The sequence below is a fragment of the Quercus suber genome, unplaced genomic scaffold, assembly GCF_002906115.3.
Source record: "Quercus suber isolate HL8 unplaced genomic scaffold, Cork oak 2.0 scaffold_46, whole genome shotgun sequence".
NCBI lineage: Eukaryota > Viridiplantae > Streptophyta > Magnoliopsida > Fagales > Fagaceae > Quercus > Quercus suber.
In genome coordinates, this window is record NW_027069511.1 from 1,583,757 (window position 1) to 1,595,845 (window position 12,089).

Consider the following 12,089-nt stretch of genomic DNA (forward strand, 5'->3'; position numbering starts at 1 on the left):
CAAACACTCCTCTCTCCCAAAACACACTCCCATCCACATGAGTTAGATCTACTAATTTGCTTGAAATTCATGAGTACATACAATATGAACATCTTAGCATATCAATAATTATGATAAATCAAGAACATCTGAACTGATTCAAACATTTTGTGATAAAACCAAATTCCAGCCATAGACCTTTAAATTGGAAATAAAGGTCCCTGACATCCAGCTATCATTCGAAAGATCCTAATACCAAGATCTTCAAGTTAATTTAGAAGTTGATCAATTACAAATCTAATACATTGCAATCGTACATCTCAATTCTGGTCTTGTTATTTCTATGGTATATACTGTATCAAGATCATATTTGATACGGGCTGATTGAACCCATTCTTGTATCAAGTTCAAGTTTATAGACAAAACCAGAAATTCCAAGAATTGAAAAAAAGAAACACCCAGAATATCAAATGCCCAAAACATAAATCTAAGAAAGTCAGGAACTCACCCTAGAGAAAGAAACCCAAACAGATCAAAACCCAAAGTGTTAACAAAAAATCGCTACTGGGTAATGATCAAAATTCATAATCAAGAGGATCCCACATTACCCATCTCACCAAGAAAGAAAAACCAAACACGCAAGACATCAATTGAAAAAGAAAAGCATATTCATTGAGTGAAGAATCAATCAAATCAAACTCCACACAACATTTTCACTCAACACAAAACCCACTTTGATTATGCCAACAAAAAAAAAAAAAAGCAATCACATTCACAGCAACGAATGGGTATGTTGGGATTTTGTTGGGTAGATTTCCATTTGGAGTTTGTTGGGTGGGCTTGTTGTTGTGTTCCGATGAGTCATGAATATGAAGGAAAGGATGGGTTTCTTAGTTTGAGGAAATTTGGGTTTATTTCTTAGGTTGATCTTGTTTTCTTTTGCTTTTTTTGTTTTTCTTGTTTTGGAATGAGAGAGACAAAAAATGAGAGTAAAATGACTTATTTACCCCTCTTTATTAACAGAGGTGGGTAACAGAGACTAAACGGAAGTAAATTTAGGTAGGTAAAGTGTCAAAAATGAAACTGGGTGGGTAAGTTAAATTCGAGCTAAACCACAGGTGAGTAACCTGTAATTATCCCAATATGAAAATAAAAAAAGGGTCCGGTTAATGTGTGCCTTGAGGATTGAAAAATTTTGGAAATTTTTTTATGAAGAATTGAAAAAGCTGTCAAAACAGTTGATTGCTTTTTTGGTTTTTCGTAAAAAGTTTTCTAAAATAGTTTACTAATGTATGCCTTAAGAGCACATGTTAGTAAATTGAAAAAAATAAAAACCAATTAAGCTGTGAACCACTCAACAAATATACGCTAACAACAAATCTACCTTTGTCGAGTTCACTTGCCTTGCCATCTCAAATCACCATGCAAACACCAAAATTCGACTACTTTTAGGAGTTGATTTACATGACAATAGAAAAAAAAAGGCAACCTAAAACACTTCCCTACGTGCTCTTATGCACCAATGACAGTTCTCCCACGTGCCACTCTCAGACATCATTTGCTCCACCGTACTTCAATAGACACTTTGCCAATCTGGCGACCAAAACCAATCGGTGATCAAAACCCCAAAAATTAGTCATCAAAATCCCTTATATACGCCAGAAGAAGATACCCATGCACCACCAACTAAGTCATGAGAAATTATATGGTCCTTATGATGGACTACGTCATTCATATATCATTCCATTAAATGACTTACATCTGTTTAAAATTGCTGAGTCAGCGAATGATAAAAAAAAAAATGGTTAAACTGACTCAGCAATTTTAAATAAGTAAATTTTTTTTAGTGGAATAGTAGATCAAGTCATTCTTAAACCACACACCTTGTGTTGGTCAGAATTCCAATCGTGCACTGCCATGCTTAGCATGCACCCTATGGATAAATAAAATTTTTGCCACATCAGCCACAATGTGATTACGACATTCGTCACCCTTTAGTCTTATTACGCTGCCACATCTATAGATCTTCTTTTTGGTCTAAGCCAAACGATTTCGAAACAAATCTAACACCATTGAACTATTGACTTTCTATGATCATTAGCCTGCCCTCTAACGTTGAAAATGAATGTTGACCAAGTTGACCTTTCCTAGGTAGCCTATCTTGCTTCATTTTTTGAATTGATTCCGATTTCAAAGTTTGTTTTCTCATATAAAGCTCCTAAACCCCTCGTATTGGTTCATTTAGGTCTCGTATATGCGAAATTTACCAACCCACTAACAAATTCATTCCACATTGTGCCTAATCTATTATTCATCAAATCTATTCATCACTTTCAAGGCATCTTAATGAGCTTAGGCTGTGTTTGGTTCCTGTAAAATATTTTCCAGAAAATATTTATTTTTTGGAAATGTTATTTTCTGGAAAAAGAAAATATTTTCAAGTGTTTGGTTGCATTATGAAAATTTTTGTAGAAAATATTTTCATGTGTTTGGTTCTATTTTGAAAATGTTATTTTTCAACAATTTTTTCACAGCAAACTCTGGCAATGAAAAGCCACAACCACCAAAACACCACCACTACCACCACACCACCACAACAACAAAAATAAAAAAACACACAGAAATCAAAATCACACAGAGAGTGGGTCGAAGGCTGTGGGTCGAAGGCAAAATCGTGCGACAGAGGTAAGATCGAAGGCGAGATCTAGCGACGCGGTGCGATCGAAGGCGATCGAAGGCGAGATCGGCGCGATGCTCGGGGTTCGCTGGCGATGTCTCCGGTGTGATCTGGGCTCCTCTTCTCTCTCTCTCTCTCTCTCTCTCTCTCTCTCTCTCTCTCTCTCTCTCTCTCTCTCTCTCTCTTTTCGGAAATCATTTGAAGTGAAAATAGGGACGAAAATGCATTTCAGTGGTCAAAGCTCCTTTTTTCCGGTCAAATGAAAATGATTTCCAGAAAATTCAATTTTCAAAACCAACCAAACAGCCTATTTTACGGAAATGATTTCCTGAAATCATTTTCACCCAAAACAAACGGACCTTTATACTCCAAACTCAATGCACCATCAAGTTTCTATATACCTTGAATTTTGGGGAGAGTTTTAAGGATATTAATTGTTTTGTTTATTTTATAATGACCCAAGACCTCAATTTATTGTAAGGTCCATCCATGGCTAACCCTAGACCCTGCAACTCCTATATATACCTAGGGGTGACAATTCGTGTTTGCGTGTCAGGTTTGTGTCGTGTCAAGTAATGAGTATTTGATTACATAGGTCAACTCTAACCCAACATGTTTATTAAATGGGCAAGATTCCTCAACTCTAACACGACCAATTTATTAAACGAGTCAGTCGTGTCGACCTGTTTATCAGATTTTATCAAAATGAAAAAATGAATTTATGAAAAAACAAACAAATAAATATTTTTGATATAAAATTTAGAATTAACGAGTAATTGTATCACAAATAATTATTCAAAACTAAAGCATATCCCAGTATCACAAATAATTAATCACAATATGTCAAAGAAAATAAATCACAACAACTAATATGTTTATATACCTAGAGTTTGAAGGGTATATTGGTAAAATGTCATTTAATTAAACAGGTCAGACGGGTCAAACAGGTTCTATGTGTTCAACACTAACCCAACCCATTTATTAAACGAGTCAACCGTGTCAACTCGAATATGACACGAACCCGTTAAGCCTCAACCCATAACCTGCTAATTTCGTGTAGTGTCGTGTCAGGTTCGTGGGTCATGTCAAATTTTGCCAGCCCTATATATACCTATTAGGGTAATTGTAATTTAAAGTGTAAGAATATCAAAGATGTAGTTTTCTAAGGAGTCCCACCGTAGACATAGGTTATTACCGAAACCTTGTAATTTCTTATGTCCGCCTTCTCTCTTCAATTTTCATCTATAATATTTATTTAAATTTAATTTCAAGAGTAAGAAAGTACGTTATGGTTTATCTGAGCCCCCCAAAAAAAAGAGGTTTTTAATACTTTTATTAAATTACTAAAAAATTAATGTATGTTTAAAGAGCCAAGTTATCAGCGCAGTCTAGTTGGTTTTAATTATCGATGCACAAAATGCCTTGCCACTAACCATAGATTTGGGTGATATTGTTTTTGATGATCCCATTTTCTTCAATTTAAGTTTTTTTGTTTTTCTTGACTATGAGTGTTACTAGTTTCTTAACTTGAATTTGTTTGTTACTTTTTTGTTGTTGCTATAGTACATATTATGTTTGGTGTGTTTACCATGGTAGTTCATGTTAATGAATTAATGGTCATAATGAGTGATCATATCATAATATGGGTACTCTCATACATGCAATAATTCCACTTGGTGAATAGTGTTGTTTCACATTTGCATTTATTAGTAAGAAAAGTGACTTTTAGATAAGGTTATATATATAGTTCTTGGTTAAAGATATATGATGATGCCAAGATCGTCAGCCAAGATGATTGTCCAGTAGGATTGCTGACCAAGATCGTCCAAGAGCCCTGCAAGAACAAATGAAAAGCGGGAGCACTGGTGTGGTGTCTATCATAGAGCCTTCGATGATTAAGTCAGATAACTGAGGGAGGAAGAAGAGTTTTGATACTAAAATATCATAGTTTTTGTATTAGAATTCTGTACACCTTTAGGTCCTGAGATGCTTATATATATACCTGCTTCCTTTTTCTAGCTGTTGGGGGTGCTCTAATGGTGGTTTAAATATGTATTTGTAACACTTCCTGGTGGTGTTAATGAGAGGATCTTCGTCTCTCCAACGGTAAAGAGACTTATTGCAGTCTTGTAACGTATTGCCATTATTTATGAGCTGGTGGTCCTTCCTTCGTCCAATGGATGTGGGAAATGACCGAGTGGAGTGGTTCCTTCGTCCGTTGGCTCCTCTTTTGGACCGGGAGTTTGACCGAGGGAATTGTGATCGTCCATCAATATATTTATTCACTAACAAATTACTATGCCCTTGTCAAGGGGTATTAATTAGTAGTCTATCAAAACTATAAGTTTCATTGCATTTGGATATGATCAATATCTTTGCAGGACATAGTTCATTGCATCTGGATGATCAACACTTGACAATGGAATCAAAGGAAGGTTCTAACATAATATGTTTACAAGAATTGTGCTAACCATGGTCATGTGTTGGTGGTTGTCTTGAATCACTTCTAACATGATTAAGAAGTGATTATATTGAAGACGATGATGTTACGGTGTTGGGGGAACCGTGTAGGTAGTAATGGAATGGGTAAAAAACAGAATGGGTAAACACCTCTTCAAGGCAATAAAGGTGACGCCAAACTGAGTACTCGAACAAGTGGCATGGTGACTCCCATGCAAGACATGACTTGCACCACGGCATTCTTGGGAAACAAGTTTGTTGCAATGGAATGCATGAATTCAGGGACGGAGCCAGTTGAAACTCCAAATAAGCATTCATTTAGAAATGTATTTTTCTTTTTTGGGGTGCTTGCGTGCTATCAGATGTGTGTGAGTGATCACTTAAACTAGTTAGAAATTTAGAATCGGCTTAGAAATTTTTTATTTTATTTTATTTTATTTTTTTGTCTTGCATGGGTTTGTTTTGGAGTATTGTTTGGGCTTAAGTTTGCTATTGGTAAATTTTATAGTTGGGCTTGTTAAATTTATTTTAGATTTTAGATCAATAAAATTTTTTATAGCCTTTACAAAGATTAGTAATATAGTTGAGAGGGCCAAAGTGCAAATTTATTGAAACAAATGGCTAATATATATATATATATATATGAATCAATTTGAAATATATATGCAAAAGATTCATGCATGGCTTATATACCAGACTTTGTTCACGAACATGTTATTATGACAAAGTTTGGCCTGTTTAATGATCAATCTTAAACCTATGCTTACACTTGACTTCTTTGCTAAATAAACAAACACAAACAAAGAAAATAAATATATATATATATATATATAAACATGATTTTTATTAAATTACTAAAAAAGTTTATGTTTAAAGTAATCCCATTATTCAATTTCAATTCAAAGGAACATATTTTCACTATTCTTAACTTACATTACAAACTCCGAACAATGACTAAACCAAGGGAATAGAAGACAACAATAGAAGGCTGACTGGGGTTCTAGCAAGTGCGATATAGTGGAAAAGGGTGAGTCTTGAAACTTGATTACTGAGAGACGTATATGTCACTAACTTGATTTGGGGTGTACTTGATGAAATCCTTTTGAGCTTGCAAAACCAAATGTCGATCTTCCCATTCATCGCGGTAAGACCGAGGTTGAGCGAGTCTGCGCTTGACAGTGTCATAAGTTCATAACACATTTGCTTTCTCCATTCTTCAAATGCAGGACATCCATATTGACCTGCAAGCCATGTATTGTACCCTACCTAGAAAATAACATCCCAAATAAGATTTCTCCCCTAACTCAGCTGCTCTTTTACTAATAATCAAGGAAGATTTTACTAGGTGCAAGTCAGTATTGAGACACCCTTATGGTCTGTAGATTGCTAGTTTGGGATAATTTAACATTGATTATATTGAAAATGGGTCATACGCCACCATACTTAATGCGGGCATGAAAAAAATTAAATAAGGAAAAATGAAAATCCGCCATATTGTAGGCTTTTGACTTGACCAAAATTACCTGGATATTAGCCACACGATGAGTATATCGCTTCGGAGTGCCAGAAGCTTCAAGTGATGAGTAGAAGGTTTCAACATCTTCAATCATCTCCTCTTGTGAAGGAAGCGTGAATCGATTAGATAAAAGACCAGCTATCCACTTGCTTTGTAATTCAGATATGGGGAAAGGAATAGTCTAGCACCAACCAAATACAAAAATTTACTTCCACCATGTAATAAGATTAAATTAAAGATCCAACCATGAACAAGGGGACACTAAATTAAGTAGGGATAAACCTGATATGTTAACCCGACAAAGGAAAGCCAAGGGGCCAAGGTTGGTGGAAAAACATGCTTGTACAATGGCCCCACACGGTTGTCATCCACAGTCACGACACCATTGGTTTCAAGAAAAGGAAAATGATACTTGTACCTTAAAAAAGATAAACAACTTTTAATTACCATATATTTAGTATTTCATTTTTGGTTCATTCAGGAATTTTACACTCAATATGAAACTTTGTGTAAAGGCAATTTGGGTCGTAAATCAAAACTAAGGAAAAATTTATTGGAGTATGCAGCATACCCTGTACAATGTAGAATGATGTCAGCAATGACAAAACTCCCATCTTGAAAATTTACATAACAATCTTCATTGACACCTTCTATCTGCAATGGTTGAATCATGGTTAGTACATAGTACCTCCAATTAGCCTGTCCCGGAGTCACAGAAACATACCTCTCATCCCTTTTTGTTAGTCTTCTATTACATTTCTAAATGCCCCAAACAAAATCCTTTTTTAGAAAATATACATATACTTTCTTAACATACTCTTTACTTATTTTTATATGAAAGAAGATTGTGAAATAATGTTCCCCTAATAAGTAGGAATATCTAAATAAATAAAAATTTAAAAAGTTGGAGGAAGTACTTGTTGACTTCTTCTAATAGCCGCTCAGTTTCACCGTGGGTGAGGACTGAGGACTTACCATAGGATGAAGCCACATATTATCATAGGCAAGTTGCTTTCCAAATACACCATCTAGGACCGTTCTAGCTGCAATGTGGACTTCTTTGGCCACTGTGGCTATTTCCTGAGAAATATCAAATGCACTTTCTGAACTCCCTATCACAACTACAACCTGTAGAAAGCAAGAATGGATAAGGCAGGCTAATCACTTGTGCGGGGAAAGAATTGAAACCGAGAATATAATGAGCTGTAAGTGGTAGGTCCTAATTACTGAACATTGTCTACGTACATGTCCTCGGCCCCGACTCATTGCAAAAAAACATGACTGGTCTGCAAAATTTTAGCTCAGTATAGCACTATGCAGATTAGTTATAAAAGTAAAATTTAGTTACCTAGAAAAAAAAGGCATGCCATATTCAGGGGCAATGTTAAATTTTCAGACTGTGTCTACCTTAACCAGTTTCAACACATTTCCTAATAAGCTAATATCAGATGAATAGAATTTGTTTTGTTAAGTAAACTAATGGAATTTTCTGATACTTAAATGTCTAGTCTAGAAGGAGAGAATTATTTAATATGGTAAGATTCAATAAAAGAATTTGGCTGGCGGCAATACTAAACTTCCCATCATGTTTCGGAGAGTTAAATATGGAGCAACAAAACTTATTGAATGGAGTTTTTTCAGGAAAAATATGTGATACAATAGATACAAGGTCCTATGATAGCAGAAGATATTCCCCTAGTAGGGAGTTAAGGGGATATAGGTGATTGGCTTTGATCAGATAAAAGGTCTCATGTTCAATTCAGTCTAAAAAAGTTTTATAGTGCCTCCTGAACAAGCAAAACAGGATTATAAATGTACAGCGCGCCTGCCCAATCTGCATCAGAAAAAGCAGTGAGGGACAAGGGGCCAGATGAGAAGCAAATACGATGATGCAAAGTGCCCCTGAGATATCTAAGGACACATTTAGCAGCTTCCAAGTGAACTAAGGTGGGCTTGCTCATGAATTGACAAAGTTGGTGAACACTGAAGGTCAGATCAGGTTTGGTAAATGTAAGATACTGAAAAGCACCCACCATACTTCTATACATAGTGGGATCAGACTAGAATACCAAAATGAGACACCAAACGAGAAGAGGAACAACAAGGAGTCTTCACAGGCTTTAAATTTTCCATATTGAACCTATGTAAGACATCCGAGGCATACTTAGTCTGAGTGAGAGTTATGCCATTCTTAGTATGAGAAATTTGAATCCCTAAGAAATAGCTTAAGGGACCCAAGTCCTTGAGTTCAAACACCTGACTGAGGACAGTGATGAGATGAGCAACTTGAGAAGCACTATTGCCTGTAACAATAATGTCATCAACATATAACAAGAAGTAGATAATGGTGCCTAAGGACTAAAAGATGAAGAGAGAACTATCAACTAGAGAAGCAGTGAATCCCAAATGAAGAAGGTGGAAGGTGAACCTCTCAAACTAGGCTCTAGAGGCCTGTTTAAGACCATACAAGGATTTATGAAGCTTGCACACATATGAAGGATGAAGAGAATCCATATAGCCTGGTGGTTGCTACATATAAACATCCTCCTTAAGATATCCATGTAAAAATGCATTTGAGACATCAAGCTGCCTTAAACTCCAATTGCAGCTAACAATAATAGCTAAAACAAGCCTCACAGTAGCAGACTTGATGACATGACTAAAAGTTTCATGAAAGTCAATGCCTACCTGTTGATGAAAGCCTTTGGCCACTAATTTGGCTTTGTACCTTGAGATAGATGTTAGGATTAGTGCCCTTAAATCTTATTGTATGATGCTATATATGATATTAAGTTTAACATTGTGTATGATATTATGTATGACTTAATATTGTTTTTAATGAATTTGTTTTATTATTATCTGAAATAATGGTAACATGAATATTCGGACATTATCATTTAGTCCATGAGATGTATAGTATGTGATTTATGTGAAAAGTCACAGAAAATATAAATCACAAGTTCTTTGTAAACTCAGAATTATAGTTCGTCGTCGGTGATGAAATTGGGCATTTTCATCTGCGAAGATTATAACATATCAACCACGATGATTTGTCTTGATCATGGAAGTGGAGACTTCTGGTTGATGTGTTAATATGTTTTAAGAGTTAAGACATATTGAACTGGACCGCTGTGAGATTTATTATTTTCCTAATGACTGTCAAATGAATAATAAATCTCACAACTTACATTTGCATGAACTCTTAATTCTGAGAGAATAATGGGCTTGATCATAAGGTGTAGGTTGCTTTAATATATCAGGAGTGAGATCTAAAGTAACAGTCAAATTTGGGAGGTTCTATAAAGGTATAGTCCAACACAGCCTTGTAACATAATTTGGGATGAGGTTTAGAAACCACTCTTGGACCTGGTCTGCATAGGATGGTGATTTGTAGAGGCTGTGGTGGTCAAGGGTTGAGCAGAAGGCAGATCAAGTAAAGGGTCTGATGGAGGAATAAACAAGGATGTAATTAAGGGAGGTAACATATCTGATGTAGAGACAGGCTGAGAAGGCAGTGAATCTAAAGGAGTAGATGGAGAGGGAGTATCAGAATTGGAATGTGGAAGCAAAGTATGAAGATCAGATATAGTGGCAGTAGGCCCAGTGGTGGAAGGAGTAGTGATAGCATATGGACCTAGAACTGAGGGTTGATTGGTAGAATGAAGATACAACACATTTGAGAACCAAGAAAGATCAGAAGACAAAGAAGAGGAGGAAGCAGGAGAAGAGTGAGTGGTGAGAGAAGAAAAAGGAAATTTGGATTCGTTGAAGATGACTTTCCTAGAAGTATATAAGTGGTTTGTGGCCAAGTCTAAACATAAGTAGCCCTTTGTGCCTGTAGGGTAACCAAGAAAGATGCATTCTGTGGTTCGTGGAGCAAGTTTATGAGGAGTGTAAGGTCTGAGATGCAGATAACAAGCACAGCCAAACACTTTGAGTTGAAAAATGTCAGGATGTAAAGAATGTAGTTTAGACTAGGGAGAACTGAAGGCAAGAACAGATGTAGGGAGAAGATTGATCAAGTGCATAGCAGTGAGAACTGCATAACACTAATAGGAGGAATGCATGGAAGCTTGGGACAAAAGAGTGATGGTGGTTTCAATAAGGTGTCTATGCTTCCTTTCAACCAAACCATTCTGTTGAGGAGTGTATGGACAAGAAATTTGGTGAACAATGCCATGTTGTGAGAGGTAGGTTTTGAATGCATTAGGGTGTACTCACCAACACCATCAGACCTAAAGGTCTTAATTTTAGCAGAAAACTGAGTTTCAATCATGGCTTTAAAGTGAACAAACTTAGTAAAGACATCAGACTTAGATTTGAGCAAATAAATCCATGTAAATCTGGTAAAATGGTCAATGAACAAAATGTAGTATTTAAAGCCATTAATAGAGGGAATAGGAGCAGGACCCCACAAATTAGAGTGAATAAGCTCAAAAGGAGATGATGCAATAAAGAAAGACTTAGGAAAGGGTAAAGTGTGCATTTTACCATACAAACAGTGTGTACAATCATTATTCACAAAGGTACACTTATTCAAATCAGATTTGGCATTAGGAAACAAATGTTTGAGAACCTGGTCAGATGGATGCCCAAGTCTCGAATGCCAAAGAGTCTTATTGAAAACAAAAACATGAAAAACACTATTACAAGTGTTAGGAGACAAAGAGAGCTGAGAAGCCTTTTGAGGATAGATGGGGCAAACAACATCTTCACTCTTGCCTTGGTATAGAACTTTCCCCATGGCTAAGGCCTGAATGGAAATGATATTTTCATCAAACACCAACATTGATCATCATGACAGATTTTATGGATTGAGGTAAGGTTTGATGCAATAGAAGGCACTTTAAGCACATTATTGAGATGAAATGCAGAGTGAGGAAGGGGAATAGAAGCATTACCTAGGTGAGTGATAGGAAGGTTTTGACCATTGCCAACAGTGATCTGATCTTGACCTTGATAAGGCTTAGGGAAGCTAAGATGACTAAGATTGGATGTGACATGATCTGTTGTAGCACTATCAGCAAGCCAGGACTGATCTTGAGTGAGATAAGCATTGGATGCAGTGGCCATAACTGCAAGCTTGGTAGGAGGATGCTTACTTTGATAAGCATAATCCATCCTATGGTAACAATCTAGGGCCAAATGACCAACCTGTCCACAAATCTAACAGATTGGCCTTTCTGACTTAATTCCATTAGAATTAGATTGTGCTTACTGAAATTGATTGAAAGGAGAGAATTGAGATGGTCCATTAGATCCTCTACCACCTCTGCCACCACTATTATTAAAGTGACCTCTACCTCTTCCTCTGTTAATCGCCATGGTTATTAGGCTTTGGAGTAGTTGTTGCTGCCATAGCAAAGATGGTATCTTTGATCTCAGATCCATCATTTAGAGACTCCTCTTTTGCATTGAGCATAGTTGAAAGATCATTAAAACTCACATGAGTACTCC

At 36.2% G+C, this 12,089-nt stretch overlaps 1 pseudogene; it reads right to left on the bottom strand.

Moving 5' to 3' along the window:
• Positions 1-6,067: 6,067 nt before the first annotated feature.
• LOC111998358 (flavin-containing monooxygenase FMO GS-OX-like 3) lies at positions 6,068-11,753 on the bottom strand (annotated as a pseudogene).
• Between the last annotated feature and the right edge of the window lie 336 nt (positions 11,754-12,089).